At 48.7% G+C, this 21,570-nt stretch overlaps 1 protein-coding gene across 2 annotated transcripts in view; it reads right to left on the minus strand.

The window, feature by feature from the left end:
* Positions 1-21,570, minus strand: part of LOC126532977 (uncharacterized) — a 259,755-nt gene that overhangs the window by 118,974 nt on the left and 119,211 nt on the right. The gene's annotated exons all lie outside the window — the stretch shown is intronic.

Here is a 21,570-nt window from a genome sequence, read left to right on the forward strand (position 1 = left end):
TCGGGTAGCCAAATATCTCTTACATATCAACTGACACACCTTAAAGGACAGCACGGCGCTACAGACAGCACACAATGGTTGGAACAGATACATACAATCAATACACCAATGATGAAATATACAAAAAATACACATGCGAGAAAATCCGGGCCGACGACAAGAACAACAAAATGAATAGAAAGCAGAACAAAATATCTACACATAGGAAATACAAGACCGAGAAAAATCAACACGTACAGTTACCGGCCGCCAAATGACAAGCAGCAAAATCTTTTGTAAAATGAAGCATGAGTCCCAAATACGAGTTTCTAGAATGAGCACGTTCTGATCGTCGGTACAGTCCAGCATTGTGGGAGAAAAAGATCTGGTCGAACCTATCTCAAGACGAACGTAAACGTTACCGCCTTGAGGCAATGTATCGACACAACGTAATGCAACCACGTGTATGCAGCCAGGATGCACTCCCTCTGGACCAAAATGCTCTGGACATTGTTACGGTTCACTTTGTACCGTAATGAGCGGAACGTGTGCCAAACGCCTGAGACACGAAGTGCCTAATCATAACGTTCAACATGAAAAGAACAGGTGTGCGACGAGATTATGCGCGGAATGTGCGAATCATACTCTCCTCTGCCCTATGTTCAACCCCTCTGCGCCAGGGAGTGGCTTCTCTCCGCATTCCTCTGTGTGGGTTGATATGACGTTACCTACCTACAAGCCCTCTACGCCAGGGAGTGGTATCTCTCCGTATTCCTCTGTGTGGGTTGACATGACGTGGCCTACGTTCAACCCCTCTATGCCAGGGAATGGTTTCTCTCCATATTCCTCTGTGTGGGTTCATATGACGTGACCTACGTTCAACCCCTCTACGCCAGGGAGCAATATATCTCCGTATTCCTATGTGTGGGTTGACATGACGTGACCTACGTTCAACCCCTCCACTCCAGGGAGTGGTACCGGTCCGTATTCCTGTATGTGGGTTCACCCGACGTGTCCCGATGAGGCCACCTACCAGAAAGCTAGAAAGAATGGGGTTCACATGGGTTAACCGTTAATGACCACCGGTTATCTTCCCTCCTCATTACATGCCCTGCCCATGCCCATTTCTTTTTTTTTTTTTTATTTCAACTAAGGTGTCATTAACTCGCGTTTGTTCCCTCACCCAATCTGCTTTCTTCTTATCCCTTAACGTTACACCCATCATTATTCTTTCCATAGCTCGTTGCGTTTTCCTCAATTTAAGTAGAACCCTTTTCGTAAGCCTCCAGGTTTCTGCCCCGTAGGTGAGTACTGGTAAGACACAGCTGTTATACACTTTTCTCTTGAGGGATAATGGCAACCTGCTGTTCATGATCTGAGAATGCCTGCCAAACGCACCCCAGCCCATTCTTATGCTTTTGATTATTTCAGTCTCATGATCCGGATCCGCGGTCACTACCTGCCCTAAGTAGATGTATTCCCTTACCACTTGCAGTGCCTCGCTACCTATCGTAAACTGATATTCTCTTCCGAGACTGTTAAACATTACTTTAGTTTTCTGCAGATTAATTTTCAGACCCACCCTTCTGCTTTGCCTCTCCAGGTCAGTGAGCATGCATTGCAATTGGTCCCCTGAGTTACTAAGCAAGGCAATATCATCAGCGAATCGCAAGTTACTAAGGCATTCTCCATTAACTCTTATCCCCGATTCTTCCCACTCCAGGTCTCTGAATACCTCCTGTAAACACGCTGTGAATAGCATTGGAGAGATCGCATCTCCTTGTCTGACGCCCTTCCTTTTTGGGATTTTGTTGCTTTCTTTATGGAGGACGACGGTGGATGTGGAGCCGCTATAGATATCTTTCAGTATTTTTACATACGGCTCGTCTACACCCTGATTCTGTAATGCCGGCATGACTGCTGAGGTTTCGACTGAATCAAACGCTTTCTCGTAATCAATGAAAGCTATATATAAGGGTTGGCTACATTCCGCACATTGTCGATCACCTGATTGGTATTGTGAACATGGTCTATTGTTGAGTAGCCTTTACGGAATCCTGCTTGTTCTTTGGTTGACAGAAGTGTAAGGTGTTCCTGATTCTATTTGCAATTACCTTAGTAAATACTTTGTAGACAACAGACAGTAAGTTGATCGGTCTATAATTTTTCAAGTCTTTGGCGTCCCCATTCTTATGGATTAAGATTATGTTGGCGTACTTCCAAGATTCCGGTACGCTCGAGGTCACGAGGCATTGCGTACACAGGGTGGCCAGTTTTTCAAGAACAATCTGCCCACCATCCCTCAACAAATCTGCTGTTACCTGATCCTCCCCAGCTGCGTTCCCACTTTGCATAACTCCCAAGGCTTTCATTACTTCTTCCGGCGTTATTTGTGGGATGTCAAATTCCTCTAGACTATTCCCTCTTCCATTATCTTCGTGGGTGCGATTGGTACTGTATAAATTTCTATAGAACTCCTCAGCCCAAACGTAGCCAAAAGCGAAACCCTTGGTTAGCCCAAAAGTAGCCAAAAAGATTTGCCTTTTTGTGAAGTCATTAAGCATATTGAATTAATTTTCGGCAAGAATACCTACATATTAGTTTTTCCACGCATGACCACGCATGACCTCCGCGCGCCTCGTCACGGAGGCCATGCGGCACGGAAAACAGATGCTGCACAAGCGCAATAAGTGCAGAAACGCCGGCATGCAGGCGAATTCATGATAAGGCGAATGCGGTCTTCATTGCAAATGTACTGTTTTAAATTTCCCAGAGCACCAAAAAATCACGAAAAGAACAACACAAAAATAGCACCGCGCAATAAACACGCTAAAGCAACGGCATGATTTCAGGCGTTTAGTATTATTACTTACAGTTCATGATAATTTCGCTTTACACCATACAATGCACTAAACGAAAAAACTACAAAAAACAAATTGGAAGACAAAGTAACACAATAGATGGCGGTTGGTACAAAATCTAGTACGATATATATACATAAAAAGCATGCTATGATTAAGCATCACGAGTTTACTGCAAAGTGGAACTGCTTGGTTCTTACAATATGTCAGAGCTGAAACGAGACAAAATATTCTTGGCCCTGTTTAAAATCCTTGCAGCAGCCTCCTTTCATGGCCACGCCGAACTTCACGTGGAGGAGCGCTACCAATGTCTCGTTCGACATTATGTTTCGAAGGTTGGTTTTAATGAGCGAGACCTGGTTAAACATTCGTTCGACAGCGGCATTTGACACGGGTAGTGATAGCAAAGACAGCAGGGGGGTTTGGAGTTGTGTAGGGAACGGGTGGCTGTGGTAGCTGTGGCACAACGGAAAAGATATGTTCTACGTTGGCGTTGGAGCAGGGGCAATTTGGGGAGGAATTAAGAGTCCGAGCGAATTGACACGTAGGCGCCATGCGGCAGGCAGAAAATTCGGCAAATTTCGGTTAGGCTCAGCTCGGTTTTCTCCCTCTGTTCTGGCGCCGAGATCACCAGCGCGGCACCGTCAACGGGAGCTAAAAGCATCTCATGCTTAAAACGTAGGACGCCGAAAGCTCACATGTGGAGACAGCAACAGTCTGTGTTCGCTGGCGCGCGCGGGTAGTGTTAGTTCGCGGATCGAGACGTATTTCCTGAGGCCAGCTTTCTTAATTAAAATTATCAGAAGGCCGCGATCCTTGACCTTTCTACAAGCATATGTGTTCTTTAACATATAATTTGGAAATGTTGATCTTGTAGCAGACGTGCTCAATTTCTTTAACCTGCTATCGTCCGCATTTCGATTCCAGCGTGCTTTTCATTCGTGCTTAACTATCTTAGCTTTTTTTTCGCACAGGAAAAAGATGCATCCCAAAAATAGCCATATAGCCAAAACGAAAATTCTGACGCCAACTCGGACAAAAAGTAGCGCAATTTGGCTATTAATAGCCCAATCTGGTAACCCTGGTACAGGCGCGAGTAAGAGAGGAAAGGCGAAGGGCGAAACTCGTTTTCACCCCACCGCGTCGAATGCGCACAATGCCAGGTGGAGTACTGTAGAGAGAAGAGGAGAGGGAGGGGAACGAGGCAGTTCCCATACAAGAGAGCGGGGCGAGGTGACGCGAGGAGGCAAGGAAGGGGAAACAGGATAAGCTTAAAGGGCGCCTGAAACGGTTCGGACAGATTTTGTAGACGGGTAGGGTACAGCTAAAGTTAATCCTTCGCACCACAATTTGTGTGAAACGTCTTAAGAGAGCTACAGATAGTTACAGGTTACCCTCTTCCATATTCCATGCATTTTCTCCTCAACTCTTTCGCCGAGTGATCGGGGCTAAACTCCGCCTTCACTGGCTCTGCGTCATGATGGCACGTCGTGTCGTCGACTTCCGGTTCTCTAGGAGCGAGCGCGCGAAGCCTCCCCGAACTCTCCGCCGGCTGCTTGGCCGTCGACCCCAAGCGAGAGCTATCGAAGCAGAGCGTGCGCTGCGAGCATTCTGTCGCAGCGCCGAAGGTATTCCGGTAACCACAGGCAAGCTGGGCATTTCGACGGAACGGTGGAGACAAACTCAAGCTGATGAAGGAACTTTAGCGTAGACGTACGTGAGCTGCACCTGATCGGTCTCCACGGTCCAGCCACCCGTTGACGCAGAGCTTAACCAGCCAAACAAAGAGCTAATATTGCTCTAGCCAAGTGTAAAAACATATTAAACATTTACAAAAACAACGTGTTAACGATCACACTACTGCGAAAAATTCACACCAGCAGGAAAGAAGAATACATTTTGTTACTGCTACCGTGTGTGGTTGAGCTCTATGCCACCAGGTGGCTGCACCATGCAGGCCATTCACATTTGCGTTTCTGCTCATACAGTCAAACGGCCAGGCCCTGTCCCCTTGCTGTTGCGTTTACCCTAATAGAGACTTTTAGCTCAGCGGGTTTACGTTTCGCTCCGCTCACGGTCTCCAGCGTTGCGCCAGCGGAGCGGCTCGCGAAAAAAATAGTTTTAGCCCGGCGGATCACTCACCCACTCGAGCGGGGTAAAGAGCGGGGCGCTCTGCTGCCCCACCTAGTGGTCCGAATAGGAGTTACTGAGAAATGAATTTGAATTACGCTTGCTTTATTATGCAAGAAATGTTGAATAAAGATATATTACATGTTCTCAGTACATTATTTGTTAATAATATACTGAGTACTAATGTACGGGTCAGCGCCGCAGTCGCCGTCGTCGATGCAGAACTGCCGGCGTTCATGTTCGCGGCTGCCATCTTGCATTTCCCATACACGCCCGCGCGCGCTTACGCACGCTCGCGCGCTGCGTATACCCTCCGCTGGGGAGTGCTTTCCAGCGGGCGTAAACGCTGCTCCGTAAAACCGCTGGCCGCCTCAGCGTGGAGCGCATGCGCAGTCGCGTCTCCGCTCGCCCGCTCCGCTCCGCTGGCCGTAAACCCGCTGGGCTAAAACTCTCTAATACCGGACTCGCGAAACGCTATCGTTAGTAATCTTCCGGTGTAAAGTGACGGCCGCAAACGTGCAAATCCTGGCGCCGATCGGATAGCGGTAGTCCGATGCGCTACAGCCAGTCCGCTCGTCTGCTGCCTTGCAGAGGGACACGATGTCGCAGCTCGACATATTGCCAGTCACTACGTTTGCAGCCCACCACGCAACAAAGTCGAATCATAGTGCTCGCGAAAAAGACTGAGACCGAATCTGACCGCGGAGCTCTCGTCAAAATGGAGCACGTTGTAACACAAGTAGACGACGCTTACTGTGTGCCGGAAGTGCTTAAGTGTAGTGAGAAATTGTTCTTGTGCATTGTCTGTTACTTTCTTTTTATAGAAACAAATTAAATAACATTCCAACTATTGCGAACATCATTTGTTCACCATAAAGGTGAAAAATTATAGCGCTCAATTACAAGCGCTCTTATGCATATCATGTACAAATGTTTTCTTGTGTGCGAGCTGCTTGTTTGCGGAGATGGTGAGTCAAATCCTGGCCTTGATATCGAGAGCAAGTTAAGTGACATCGCGGCAGGCCAGAATGTAATAATTCAAGCTACTGCAGAACTGAAATCCCAGTTGACGGCATCACAGGCTGCTTTAGTTGCAGTCAGTGCCAGGGTAGTGGAACTTGACAAACTTCTGCAAGAAGTCAAAAAGTCTACATTAACGACATTAATAGTGCTATTGATTCACTTGGCGGTTCTGTCACTCGGCAGGCCGAGAAGTTGGTCGGCCTCGAAGACCGCAGCCGTCGTGCCAACTTGGTTGTTTACGGCGTACCTGAGGCGCCCGATGAGACAGCAGATCAACTAAAAAATAAAATTGTAAATGAAATATTCGAACAGAAGCTTGGGGTGAAATGTTCGTCCGTTGGTAGAATTCATAGGCTTGGTCATAACAAAAATCGGCCGACTATTTTGTACCTGCAGGATTACAATGAAAAGCAGTGCATTCTAAGAAACGCTCAGAAACTGAAAGGCACACGTGTCTTCATCGAGGATGATTATTCCCGTCGCACTCTGCGCAGGCTTCTGTGCGAGAGGGGCAAATGGAAAGCAAGTCTATCTTGTCAAACTACGGACTGACAACGACACGTTTGTGTGGGACGAGTACAAAAACACACGTGTTAGGCTCCCTGCAAGACGCGTCAACGCGGATAGCAACTGACAACCACGTGTTTCTCGGCCACAGCATTTGCGCCTCTTAAACGTAAACGTACGAAGTATAATTACCAAAACTGCAGAACTAGAAACTATACTCCTTTGTCAGGACCCTCATATAGTAGTATTAACCGGAACATGGCTCCATGAAGAAATTAAAGACGAGGACTTGGTTCCTGGATCTTACAATATATACAGAAGGGACCGAACTTCCCGTGGCGGGGGTGTGGCCGTTATTGTGAGCAAAAACACGTCTGCATCGTTACTAGAACAAATCGATAGTCATCACAGTTTGTTCCCACAGATCAATTTGTACGGGTTCGTGTTTAACCTTGTAGAAGTGTACCGTCCGCCGTGTGCCACGTCGGATTTCCAAACCAAACTTCGCGAACATATTGTTAAACATCGCAGAAAGACCATGGCTGGCGATTTTAACCTTCCCAGCATAAATTGGAAGAAACTTTCGTCACCCGCTCTAGCGGACCAAATTATCTTCGACACAATGTTAGCTTGCGATCTCGACCAAGCAGTTCACGTTCCAACACGGGTGCAGGGATCTGCTTCCTCTATTCTTGACCTGGTTTTTCACAGCAGATCTCTTCGAGACGTTGAAATAACCGCTGAGGAAGGCATATCAGATCACTGGCTTGTGTGCTTCACATGTCGAACAGATAGTTCAAACAATAACGCGCTTAAAGAATGCAAATCCGTCAAAAATTATACTAAAGCAAATGACGAGTCCGTTATCGATTACCTTGAACTAGCACTGGAAGACTTCTCTGGCGATGATGTTGACTACCTACGGCTAAAGCTGAAATCTATTTGCCACTTCGGTATAGATAACTTCATCCCTAGTAAAACGAAGAAGGTGCACCGAAAAAATCCTTGGATCAATCGAGATATAATCCACCTCGTTAGAAAAGTAAAAAGATTCCGAAGTAAAAAAAAATTTGGCCCAGTATTCGACGAGCTAAAACAAACACTCACTAAAAAAATTAGAGCAGGTAGGCAGTTTTATTGCTCCCACACGCTCACCCAATTTTTTAAGACTTACCCTGAAACATTTTCGCGACATTTGAACTATAAGAAGAGGCAAGCTCTTGACCACCTAAAGATTGATGGTCAGATAATTCAAGATAAGCAACACCAGGCATCCAAATTTAATCATTACTTCCTTTCTATCTTCTCCGAGTCTAATCAGTGCTCTCCGGTCATTGCTGAAGATGTGGAAAACGTAAATTCTGATTTTATAACATACGAGGGTATATTTTCTATGCTCTTAAATCTAAACACAAAAAGGACATGCGGTCTCGACGGCATTTCTAATGCTTTTCTTCGTCGCTATGCCGAGTGGCTTTCACATTTTTTTTCTCGTAATTTTCCGCGCGTCCATCCATCAGACTGGCGGGTCGCTCGTGTTGTGCCTGTATTTAGGAAAGGCGACCGTGCATTATTATCAAGCTATCGCCCTATATCACTGACGGTTACATCTTGCAAGCTTTTAGAGCCTATTATCTCAAATTACATGACGGAATTTCTTGAAAAACGTGGTATTCTGTCCCCGTGCCAACACGGCTTTCGTAAGGGGCTGTCTACCACTACTCAGCTTCTCTCCAGCGTCTACGCTTTTGATAAAGCCGGCCAGGTTGATGTTATATTCCTCGATTTCAGCAAAGCCTTCGATAGGGTCTCCCATTTTGGTTTGATAACAGAACTAAGCAACTATGGGTTTCCACCTAACATTGTAAACGCTGTGCATTGTGATCTGTGCATATTTGAGCATGCGCAGACAATTCTTCGATGTTGAGGGCCATTACTCTGGATGTCTCCTCGTAAATTCGGGAGTGCCGCAGGGAAGCGTGCTCGGACCGCTACTTTTCCTAGTATACATTAACGACATAACAGCATGCATAGACGGTAGTGTGAGTATTAAATTGTTCGCGGACGACTGCTTACTTTACAAAGAGATTAAAGATGCCAATGATCAAGTGATCCTGAGTAAAAGTCTTACTGCGATTTCTGACTGGTGCCACAGCTGGGAAATGAAACTTAATGAGGAAAAAACGGTTTTTATGCGCATTACCAACAAAAAACACCCTCTAGCATATCAATACACTATTAATCAATCCGCGGTCTCTGAAACAGACTCCTTTAAATATTTGGGGTTTAACCATCAACAATCGTCTAACCTGGTCGCAACACATTGATAATGTTTGTGCCTCTGCTCGGCGTAAACTCTGCCTACTGAGACACAAGCTGAAACATTCTCCTCCATCCGTGAAACAATTGACATTCAACACACTCGTTAGGTCGCTAATAGAATATGCTTGCGTCGTCTGGGACCCATTCACGAAAAAAAATATTAAAAAACTGGAAAACAAACAGGCTTGCCGTCCGCTACATATATAATTGTTATGGACGTTATGACTCCCCCTCTCAATTGCTTAATGAAAATAATATTGCCACCCTAGAATCCCGAAGAAAGGTAGCACGCCTAACATTGCTTTTCCGCCTTTCGGAAAGGGAACTACAACTTGGGCATTCACCCTGTCTCCAGCCGCTACCAGCTAGAGCTACCAGAGATTATCACCCCGACAAGATAACCCCTATTTTAGCGAGTACAAATTGCTTTAAATATTCCTTCTTTCCTAGAACAATAAATGATTGGAACTTTCTGCCGGCCAATGTATTCCTGTCCAATAACATATTACATGCCATTGAAAAACTGCGTTTCAAATAAACGTGTGACAGCGTGAGTACTTTCATGCGTGTTAGCATGAAAAAAAAAAAATCTGTGTAAACTGGTACTGTAAATATTTCTCTGTTCAATTCAATCCTTGCATTGCATGCTTGTAGAATATGTTTTTTTATGTATTTATATCATCCTTCAATGTACCTCAAATGATTCAATGTATTTCATATTTCATATGCACTTCTTTTCTTTGAACGTATTTAATTGCATTACTGTATGAACGAATTCCCTCCTGCCTGGGTCACAAGTTGGCCTGCAGTATTCTGTAAAAAAGATTTTAAAAAATGACGTGCCCTGGGCAGCCAATCGGATAGCTCACCCACATGACGTCATGTGGGTGATTTACGTCATACGGGTAGGGGCGGCTGAAGATTCCGCCGAGCAGTGTGCTGCGATCGGCAGCGATGTAGATTTTTAAAACCTTATAATTTTACGCGGAGCACTTAGATGCGTCAATTAATGACCAGAAGGACCTACTCAGTACGTTTGTAGAAAATCGCCAAATCGTTTCAGGGTCCCTTTAAGTTCAAGGTACGGTACAGTACGTTGCCGCTATTTCTGAAAAATAAACTACATGCAAATATGTCAAGCGGCCAACTTACGCAGTGCATGTAGAAGCAGAGCCACATTAATTAAAGCGCGCCGCGGGGCCCAGGAGACACTACGGAAGCGATCGACCGTCAAATCAACACTTCTGTGCCCGACGCGGTAGCTCTGAAGCTAAGACATTGCTAGAAGTCGTGCATTTGATCCCAATCGCGGCAGCCGCATCTCAACGGGGGCGAAATAGAAAACGCACGGGCACTTAGATTTTGGGACACGTTAAAGAATATCACGGCGCAGAATTAATCAGGAGTCCGCCACTACGGCGCGCCTCATAATCCGAGTATGGCTTTGGCACGTACAGCCCCATAATCCAATTCAAGTTTAATACTTCTGTCACAATGCGACGTGCCATGTGAAGCAATGACAACGCTCAACCCTCTCAGAGGTTACAAAATATGGCGCACAACAACGCTTCAAGCAAACACCTCTTCCTGTGTGTGGTCTATCCACACAAACAGCAGTGGTGCACGCAAGCTAACGTTCAACATCAACTCGCCACTCTCGTGTTAGCCTAAACGTTGAAGACATTAAGCTTTGGCCGTCAACATCACCGCTAATTATCGTCAATCAAAGCATCCACCACGGAAAGCTTCGCTTATATCGACTGCCAACAGTGCGTGGGATCTGCATAATTTTAACTAACTGAAACAACGTGTCATTATTTCGGATTATTGGCGGCGCCTCCAGGACACCAAAGCTAGAACCCGGACTGGTCCGTGGGTTGGGGCTCGCCGAGGCCCCAACCCACGGGCCGTCCTGCTTCCAGCTTTGATCTCCCCCCTTGGGTGACCCGGAGATCCTGCGCCGCCTGCTTTAATATAATAATCTCAGGTGCTCTCCCGAGGCCTCCGTTTGCCGAGTACATGCGCCCTCCTGGAGCAGTGCTTGTAAAAAATGCGAAATATATCGTCGCGACGAAAAAAGCGACCCGCGACTTATACAACACCAGTCAGAACCTCGCCCGTTGAGACACAACGATCACCAAATGGGGCGTCCGTGCCCACTGCCTCACCGCGCTGGCAGCCAGCGGCGGAGCTTAAACAAACTCGACCGCAGTCCGCAATGCCGGCATGTCTAGGGGACAAACGCAATACAAAACGCGCCAAGAAACCTCCTCCATAGTGCCTAGGGAGAGTCACATATTCAAGGTGCTAAAAGACATGTTTTTTACCGCGATTTAACACACAGAAAAGGAAGACACACAAAGACAACACGGGCGGCTGTCTTTATGTGTCTTCCTTTTGTGTACGTTAAATTGCGGCAAAAAAAAAACACGTCTTTTAGCAAGCACCAACTAGGCCAACAAGCAGTTCTGTTGCAACATAATTCAAGGTGCAAAGACCCCCAGATTTTCTCTCTCGCACCCGCTCTTACTCACGCCTGCGCAGAAACGCCACACCCCACTGTACCTACTAGCAAAAATGCCACCCGTCGCAGGGGAGGGCGTTCTACTCTGGCGGCTCCTGCGCGGCCTCGAAGGCCATCGGCGACAAGTCCCGGTGCGCCGACGGCTTCGTTCGCTGCCGAAGGTCAACTGGATGGATGGATGGATGTTATGAGCGTCCCCTTTGGAACGGGGCGGTGGGCTGCGCCACCAAGCTCTTGCTACTATGCTGCCTAATATCCTACCTAGGTTAACCAATGAAAAAAAAAAAAAGAACACTATGAACTACCGCGTCCAAACTTTCTGATCCGCTATTGCGAATTGTGCTTTTGTACGTCTCCGTCTTTTGTCGTTTCCCTACTTTTCTTCCACCAATCCTCCAATCGCCTCTTACTAATGTCTATTGCGGACCTGTTTGCTTTACCACTGCTCCCGCTGAACCCAAGGGCTTCAAGGAGGCCAGTGGTGCCTAAATCGACCGCTGGGTAGACGTCTTCACATTCTAATAAAATATGCTCCGTCGTTTCCGTAGCTTTACCGCAGCAAGCACATGCTTCTTCTTCCTTCTTATATCTCGCTTTATAGGTGCGTGTTCTAAGGCATCCCGCTCTCGCTTCGAAAAGTAATCAGCTTCCCTTTGATTTATCATAAATGGTTTCTTTCCTGATTTCGTTTTTTCCTCTTAGGTAGTTACTCATGGCAGGTTTCTTTTCCATTGCCGCCACCCATGAGATTAATTCGGCCTCTCTCGGACTTTCCGCTTGACCTTCCCTGTTGCCGTGTCGCCCCCCGCCAGAGGCCGCAACTCGCTCGCTGCTGCCGCGCCACCTCGCGTTCGGACAGCGTGCTTCCGCGGTCATCGATTGAGATATGTTTGCTCGTGCGCGCGTGACACCATGCTTGTTAATTCAGTTAGTAAGCGAATGTTTACAAATATATACGGTTGATAAAACTACTATCCTTACTTAGTGCAGCTGTCTACTAATTTGCTGTCACAATTGATGTTTCGCCTTCCGACTGCGACTTTTTGTCTGTATCTTAGTTTTTTAATGTGGTCGCCTCAGACATTTTGGATGACGAAACTTGCAAAGGTAAACAGTTTTATTCAATTGCAGTCCACAAAGAAAGCTCATATAACAGCTTAGGGATACTTTCAATGCTTAACGCTTTCCGCCAGGACAATATGCAGTAAGCTATTGACATTCAAGCAGCTTTTCAGCAGCAAGATAATGAATCAGTCTTCCTTGTTTTGAGCACTGGATAAGTGCAGGTAATTCGATCCCGCAGGCATCAAATGTTGATAATACAATCCATTTGGGAATACATTAAATTCTACCTTGAAGCGTTCTTTTCCCTTTCTTATTTTGGTCGAATAATATAGTTTAAAGTGGCTCCTATTAGCATGCTCTAACATTGATGCAATACAGGTAAATACATGACTAGCTTAACAGGCTGGGATATTTGCTTTAATTTACAGTGAAGCAACCATAACATCCGCTCTAGTTGCATAGGTTCGTGGTAATCTGGGATTTTCAGGCCAACGTTAACCTAACGAGCTCAAGCAGGTACAAGCACACGCATGTCAGTGAGATTGGCGGACAGTTCATGTAGCTTCCCGTTTCACGCTTGCCACTAGGGACATAAAATTCCGGCGCTCAATTTCGTCATCAAACAAACCAGCGTACTGCGCATTCCGCCGAGGGGCTGCACTGCGCACACACTGCAGGATTTACGCTGCACACTAACAGAGCGCGAGGCACAGGCAGCGAAAGCGGACGATCAAGCGGTTATTCAACAATGCCTTTCGCGATGGCATTGCGGCTTTCACGCCTTTCGAAGTATTCAGAGACGACTGCTGTGCACACAGATCATTTGCAGCTTCCTTCGAGGGCAGACGTGAGCTTTTCCTTACGAAATTAAATTATGGGGTTTTACGTGCCAAAACCACTTTCTGATTATGAGGAACGCCGTAGTGGGGGACTCCGGAAATTTGGACCACCTGGGGTTCTTTAACGTGCACCTAAATCTAAGCACACGGGTGTTTTCGCATTTCGCCCCCATCGAAATGCGGCCGCCGTGGCCGGGATTCGATCCCGCGACCTCGTGCTCAGCAGCCCAACACCATAGCCACTGAGCAACCACGGCGGGTGTGAGCTTTCGTGTTGGTGCTTGCTGTTCGGAGCAAGATTACGGCTACAGGAGTAGGCACCACTCATCCGCAATTACGAGCCACAGATTTCGCTGCAGCCGAACATGCCATATGCAGTCTCGCTGCAGCACACGACCCGGCGATGGCAATACGTTGTGTATCTACACTGAGTCAATGGTAAACGCATTACCTTCGACAGTCACCGTGAGACGGGTTTTCGTCATTTAAGTGCGGCACATGGCCAGTTAGCCAAGTTGCAATGGCGTCAAATAGATTCATTGAAGAGCGGCACCTCCAAGTTGGCAGGTGTCGAACCGCAGCTACCCCGCGCACACATACTCGCTGATGCAAGTTGGTCCCGACGGTTGGCTTCAAACCCGTCAGCAGCCCATGGAGGACCCAGGTTGGCAAGGCTAACCGACAGACCTCGGAATCTGCATCGAGTAGCCCGGCAACGCCAGTCGCATAAGTAAAGGACGCGCGCGCTTTCATGTCCGTGCAACGAACTCTTCACTGTACGGAAGCGGTGTGTGTGGTACGCGAATTCGCCGTAGTTTGTGAACCGGAAATAGAAGACGGCTGGATAGACAGACGCTGGCCCCTTCCGAGCCCTGTGTGCTTTGTACACACCGTCTTGGGCACGTAGGTCGCCCCCACGCACGTTCCCCGACTGGGGGTCGCCGACGCGGTCACACAGACTGCGTGACGCAGCAACGAGGACGCCCACTCCTCCCCAGACCGCGCATGGTCCACAGCGCACGACTAAGTGGGCGCATTAGCATCGCAAGGTGCCGCGTCACCGCCGCTGCTGACGCGCGTCCGCGGGAGACGGCGCCGCAACTTCGACGACCGCCTCGTCAAGCAGCTCTATGATCAGGGCGAAGGAGGAAACACCATTGCCGAACGGGAGCCAAGCGAAGGTAAACGCAGTCGAGGAGGGCGGATGAGATTTGCAGGCGTATACGACGGGGTAATGCAATACGTTCACGACCACGGTGATGGTTCCGCACCAACCAGGGCAAGGTTCGATGGGATGCGACTGAAGCTCCGTAAACAAACCTCCGTCACCATCGCGTACGTGTTCACCGCACTAGCGTGACACGCAAAGACGCGTATATACAAAACTCAAGTGTTCGTGGCCAAATATTTCGAGGCTTCGTTTAACTTGGATGCGCAGCTAGAAATCCTGCAATGCGCGGCGTTCTTTCTATAGGCCTTTTTTGTACTTTTCCCGCCAATGAGAAGCGCTACGCCTGTGTATCACGGTAACACCGAGTCACGGTGTCTTCGTAAGGAGAGGCAATATAGTTTTGAATGTTACAAATAATGATGAAAAAAAAGGAAGCCGCAGTTTCCCCGGGCAGACAAAGGATCGATTGTGATAACAAATTGATAGACAGCTATACGAAGTAAGGATAGCCCTTTTCTCGGCCGTATAAAATCGTAAACATTCACTTACTAACTAAATTAACAGGCAAACAAACACATCGATGAGAGCGGACGCTCGCTGCCAAAACGCTGGCGTGAGGAAGAGCAGCGAGCGAATCGACCTTCGTGCTGCCTCTCGCTTCAACGCTAACTATGCGGCGAGAACACAGCATACACGAAGCTATCAGCCCTCGGCCCGCAGAGACTCGGCACCCATCGCAGATCGCTTCCTCCCTGGAGCGCGCAATGCCGAGCCACCATTGTTGGCTCTCACTCGCACCTACAGTATACGTACGGCGCGCGGCCACGGCGTTGTGGCACTTAATGCAAAACATCACGACGGCGGCGGAAATGCCGCCGTTGATTGTAAGCGTAACCCTCTGCTGGCCATGAACAATGTCGTAAGTCACTTTAGCGCAGAGAATAATGCAAAAGACGCCAGGTTTGAGGAAGTTCGAGAGCTACACTTGGTATGAGCGCGGTTAACTAGTATTCTTTCTTGCACAAGGCCGTCAACTATGAATAATAACCAGGGCACCTACTTGTAACGAATATTTCAGTTCTTTTCATGATATAGTGCATTACCTTTAACAGGAGAGTATCCGTAATCACTTATTTTTTTAATTACGAAGACTGGACCGTATTGACTTAAATATTCAATCTGCAGTTCTCACATTTGTGTTCTGTAGTAGGATAGAACTTAAACAAGCAGCAGTTGGCAACCAAGGCACGCGGACAGCCAATCGCGAAAGCACACAACGTCGTCGTCACGCGACCATGTCAGAATGCCGCGGTATACTTGACGCCTCCGGAGCATCTACTGTTCTTCCAAGTGTGTTTTCATCGGCGGAAGCGACGATGAAACAGACATGGACAAAGTGTACGGAAACTGCGTATTCAACAACTCCTCAAAAGTCCGCGATACAGTTCATTTCACTACTGGCCCGGTTTTACTTGTGAAACTTCACTGCCAACTGGAGTGAAACTTGACAATAGTTGCAGCGAAGCAAGCGTTTTATTTCAGTTCAATAAAGAATTAGGCTTTCACCGTTCCACTATAATAGATGAATAAATACGTACAAAATTACGCGCTCATAATTTTGTTTTCGTGGTTACCGCCTTATTTAGGCAACAGGGAAAGCTTCAAGTATGAACTATTTGCAGCCTCGCGGAGGGGCTGGCGTTATGAGGGCGTGGGCGGGGCTCCACTGCAGACTTAAGTTGCGTCCGGCTGTATGCGCTGTGTTTCCAGAAAAAATAAATATATAAAGTTGGAGGCTTTAACAACACAAACGTAATTCATGACTTCCAAGGGTAATATAAGTTTCGAAGCGGGATATACGCTCCGGTGCGTGTTTGCAAGCGATGCGTACACAGCAACACCTTTCGTGCCGCACACCCAGTCGGACGATTATTGACCAAGCAGGGGCACGCGCCCAGTGGCCGAATGACTAAATAAAAGAAAGTGAAACAATCCGTCGAATATGCTCCACTATTATTTTTCAGGTTTTATGTAGGGCATATTTAGGGGTGCGCTTGCTCACGCTACTTTGCCGTTCAGCATACGAGGTTCAAAAACAAGCTCGCGCGCACATACGACGGGTCCCGGACGGCGTCTGGCCAACGCGACGTGTTGCTCGAGGGCGGCGCTCGACCAGCTGCCCGGAACGCGGTCTACCTGTGTGCCGGACGACAGGCGAACGAAGAGCACGGGCCCAGACGCCTTGTGTCTCATCCAGGACGTGCTTTATCGAGACATGTCGGAGGCGCATCAAGTCTACCATGTACTAAAGGGAATTGCCGGCGATGCATGTAATTTGCTCTTACGAAAGAGTTGCACAACAATTGAGTCCGTCCTTTAGAAGCGCCGACGCCTTGCTCAACGCTCCGATCGCCTCTTCGTCCTGCGACGATGTCCCGAGGTTTCGTCAGCCGCCAAATGCACAAAACATGACACAGATGGTCCGCCGTGAGGTCCACGGCTCCAGCCATCCGTTATTCTACATTCAGTTCCAACAAGAGGTGGTGAATACGGGCACCTCTGGAGGCACCGGACCGTTCTCCAGTCGTCGCTTCGACGGCACCTGGTCAGAGCTCACGTGTTATCACGGAACCCAGCTGAAACACCAGACGACCAACCCATTCGCTTAACGTGCTGTCGCGTCGGTCACATCGCTCTAAACTGCCCCATCCGCTGGTCTTCCCGGCCAAACGCTTCCGCTGACCAAGACACGGCGGTGTTACGCTCGTCCCAATCCACGCAGCATACTGACCTCGCTGTTCGGACTCCAGCCGTTCGCCCTCGCCTCAAGCCCGACAGTCCCGCGTAGCGCAGCCACGAGTCGCCTCGGGAACAACGCAGCTCCCGACCCACACCACTGGACGCGACCGGCGTTCTCCTCATTGGTGGAGTGCGAACTCTAAAAGACACGGGTGACCAGGCACGCCCCACAAAGGTGCTCACACCTGCCGAGTCGCTTGCCGTCCGAGTGGCCAACGGCCGCACAACTGCGGCTCTCTGAGTGTGCGGTGCCCGCCGTTGCCGGTCTCTTCGCTGTAATCGACCACTGCCCGCGTGCCGTTATTCTCGCAATTAACACTGGGCTTACAGCGACTATTCGCAAGGTGTCCTGCGCGTGGAACAACCCCAATTCATTGCCGCAGATGATGCCTGGCGAGCGCAATTCATTCGCCCTAAGCTGCGACTGCCCGTGGCGTCTTTCCTTGACGGCATTCGGTTCTTGACGTTCTTTTCACTAGCGCGTCACGCTGCCCAAAACCACAGTTGAAATACGCGTTCTCAACTTCGGGTCATGGACGCAAGTTCTCCCGCTGGGTATTTCGGCATCTGCCTATCCACAAGCATTACCGCCGACGTACCGACCGACCCAGCAGCCATGCCAAATCTGGAGGGTCGGTAAAGGATGAATCGCTTTAAAAGAGAGAAAAAAGAATGACTGTCAGTCCGCACTTTTTTGCAATTGTAAGACGCCCCCAAACGCGCTAGCCTGCAATAAGACCGCGCTGCAGCAGCAGAGCGTCAAGTTCCGAGTTACGACGCCGGACAAACCAGTAACCACATGTGGAACGTCTTTCGATCCGGCGTCGGCACTTACGGTTGACTATGCGCGTCAACCACGGGGCACGGTCTCCGAGATGTGTAACGCGCTGATGATCTATGAGGCCGCACAGAGACTTTAACCGAACGCAGCCGATTTGAGCAGGGAGGGCTGCAGCGTGGCCGTCCCGCGACGTATAATACGCTGAATGAGCAGACGTATCGCGCTACCGAACGTACAAGACACTTGTAATAAATGAGTACTACTGAAGCAATACAGCTGCAAAGCCGCCGGGGCTGTCAAGCGCCCGATTTTCTTATTAACAGTCTTGAAATAGCACCCTTAGGTGGCTAGCGGATACGACGCAAATCGCAAGCCTCCGAGAATTTCGGCGGGGCCTCTGACAGATCGAAAGAGGCCACCTTTGCGAGCTCACCCTCTCGCAGGTGCTCCGCCCCGTCATCGAACCCGGTCCTCCGCGCGCGCTCGTCGTGGCCCGCGGCGACCGAAGAGCGTCGCGCCGGCAGACAAAGCTGCGCAACGCACAGCGGTGACGCGCCTCCAGCGATGCGTGACGGATGGACGCGGTCGGGAAACGGCCCCTTTTCACACATGGCCAGGCAGCCACAATGGGCGCCAAAACAGGACGGCCCGCGAAGGAACACTGCGTGCGCGGCACACGCCTCGGGCGCGCTGCCGCCGCCAAAGAGGCCAATTAATTAATATGCGCTAATCAGCCAGCCATGGCTCCCGACATCGGCACGCTCGAGGTCGCCGCCAGCACGTGCGAGCGCGTGCGGCTTCCTGCGCGCGCTTCGCTACCGCGTGGCTTCGTGCACGATGTGAGCTCGGCGCCCTATGAAAAGCAAATCGATTCCAGCTTTTGAATAATCTGACGCGACAGCCGGTTGACCGACAACCAGCCACATCGCAAATCGGTGGAACCTCACGGCGGCACACGCGCGCGCAGCCGGGGACGGTGCGCGACCGGCAACGAGAGGCGCAGATAGATTTGCATACCATTTTTTTTTTTTTTTTTTTTTTTTTTTTTTTAGGGCTGGCCGAAAATGGGCCTGCTGCTGTGGGCCGGGCCAACACTGGGTCCACCAGTGTACCTGAAGAAAGGCAGCTTAGCTTGGGCCACGATAATTCCTTCCCAACGTTAATGTCGTCACCGTTCTTAACGATCTGCCAGCGACTCTCGTGCGGCAGTGAATGGCGAGCTACGGGCACATCGAAACGAATGTAGACGTCACAATGTTTGGGGACGTAAGCGTATCTCGTATGCAAAAACACAGCTTCTTGCTGGGACCCGAGAGACTCGGGAACGCAAATGGCTTGCGTCATCTAGTCTGAAACCCACTGACGATGATGACAATGATGAGGTGTGGTTTGTATTGGAGCAAGCTTGGGCCAAGTATGGCCAAACAGCGCCAAGCAAGTTGCCATGAGTGTCAATGTTGAATGGGTAAATGTATTCCTAATGGTAGACGTATCATGGCTGTAAAGAGGCCTAAAATCTAGTCACTGTAAATTGCATAAAAATACATATCTAATCAAATCGTGGCGTTGATTAGTGAGAGGTGCTATAAATACAAGACATGTGCTACGAGATTATATGGTATTGTCACCGCGCATTTGGACAGGACCGTGCGCGCAGGAGGGAAACGAAGAGGAAGTGGTAGACTGTCTACTGGAGCTGTGTACCAGCCTGGGCGTTTACCACAAACTTTTTTCCTATGTGAACGGTTATACATACTTGCGTGCGTCAGGCTTCCTCGTCGTAATATTTGGTGGGAGTGCGGGGTAACGACTCAGCACGGAGCTCCGCGCTGGCTCCTTCCCCGATGTCGCCTGTTTCGGCAACGCCTGCGTCGACTCTCGTCCTCCCGCGTGCCTTCAGCGGCGAGGCCGGAGATGCGCAGCCACCACAAGTGATGCTGGCGAACACAATTCCTCGCTCGGCGAGACCACGAAGCAGGACTCCGCGAATGGGAGACCTGCAAGCAGGAGCTGCGAGCTCTCTTCGGAAAAGCGTTGGGTCGGAAGGCCGAGGAAGACGAGTTGAAACGTGCTGGCACTGTGCCGCAACGCCGACGCTGAAATGCCCGAGTCGAGCATTCCTTCGAAGGTGTCGCCGATGTGTAAGAACTTGGGTTATCACGCAGTGCAAGCGTTTCGAGCGGGCGAAAAGCCGTCGTATCTACCAGTCGGCTTCGTACTGCGAAGAACCGACAGGACTCTCCTGCGCGGCGGCCTTCACAGCGAAGACCGAGCTCGAAGCCTCGCGGCTGCGTGCACGTACACCCGTCAACGATACGCGCGCTCCCGTGGTTCTGCTGGCTGTTGTGCGCCAAGAACTCGCCAATGTCGGCTTTCAATTGAGGTGTTTTCAATTAAGTTCCTAAAAAACAATTCCGCGTACAGCTCTATTATACTAACCAAAATTCTTCAACAGTCACTCAACACAGGCGCTTTACCTTATCAGTGGAAGATTGGGAAGCTGGTTCCGCTCCACAAATCTGGTAACAAAAACACAGCAACGCCACATCTCACTTACCAGCACGTGCTGCAAACTGATAGAACACATTGCATTCACAAACCTCGTCGACTTTCTTGAAGATAACACATTTTTTTCACCTGCACAACATGGCTTTAGGAAATCGTACTCATGCGAGACTCAACTCGTATCCTTCACTCATCAGTTGCGTCGAATTCTTGATCGTTCTTCATGCGCCGACTGCACATTTTTAGATTTCTCAAAAGCATTCGATAAAGTCTGTCACAAACTTCTAATCCACAAACTAACCCCTTTGAATATTGATACTAATATTTTAAAATGGATCGAATGTTTTCTTGTTCAACGCTCACAATACGTTACTGCTAACGGCTGCAATTCGACGGTGTGCTCTGTTCCTTCCGGAGTGCCCCAAGGATCGGTTCTCGGTCTTTTGTTGTTCTTAATACATATTAACGACCTTCCTTCACAAGTAACTTCTAACGTTCATCTCTTCGCTGATGATTGTGTTATCTTTAGAGAAATAACTACAGATTGTGATACCAACCGTCTTCAATCGGACCTTGATATAATATCTAACTGGTGCAGTTTATGGCTAACCGAATTAAATGTTAACAAGTGTAAAGCTATGCATGTATCTAGGACACCTAACGTTCTCTCAAGTATAAATTTAAATTACATTCGTTTAGAACAGGTAACTTCGTACAAGTGCTTAGGAATTCATATCACATACGACCTTACCTGGGCAACCCACAATGCTATCCGCGCTCTTGGTTACTTAAGGCGAAACGTTTTTAAGGTTCCACACTCTTTGAAATTATTGCTTTATAAAACACTAATAAGACCGAAATTAGAATACGCTACATCAGTCTGGGACTCTAATAACCTAAACTTAATTAACGCATTAGAATTAGTTCAGTATAATGCTGCTCGTTTTGTTCTTTCGAATTAGAACAGAACTGCCAGCGTAACAGCCATGAAAACTCGCCTTTCTCTTCCATCTCTTGCAGCTCAACGTAAAGCTTCCCGTTTATTATTTAACAAAATTCCCCCC

The sequence above is a fragment of the Dermacentor andersoni genome, chromosome 7, assembly GCF_023375885.2.
Source record: "Dermacentor andersoni chromosome 7, qqDerAnde1_hic_scaffold, whole genome shotgun sequence".
Taxonomy (NCBI): Eukaryota; Metazoa; Arthropoda; class Arachnida; order Ixodida; family Ixodidae; genus Dermacentor; species Dermacentor andersoni.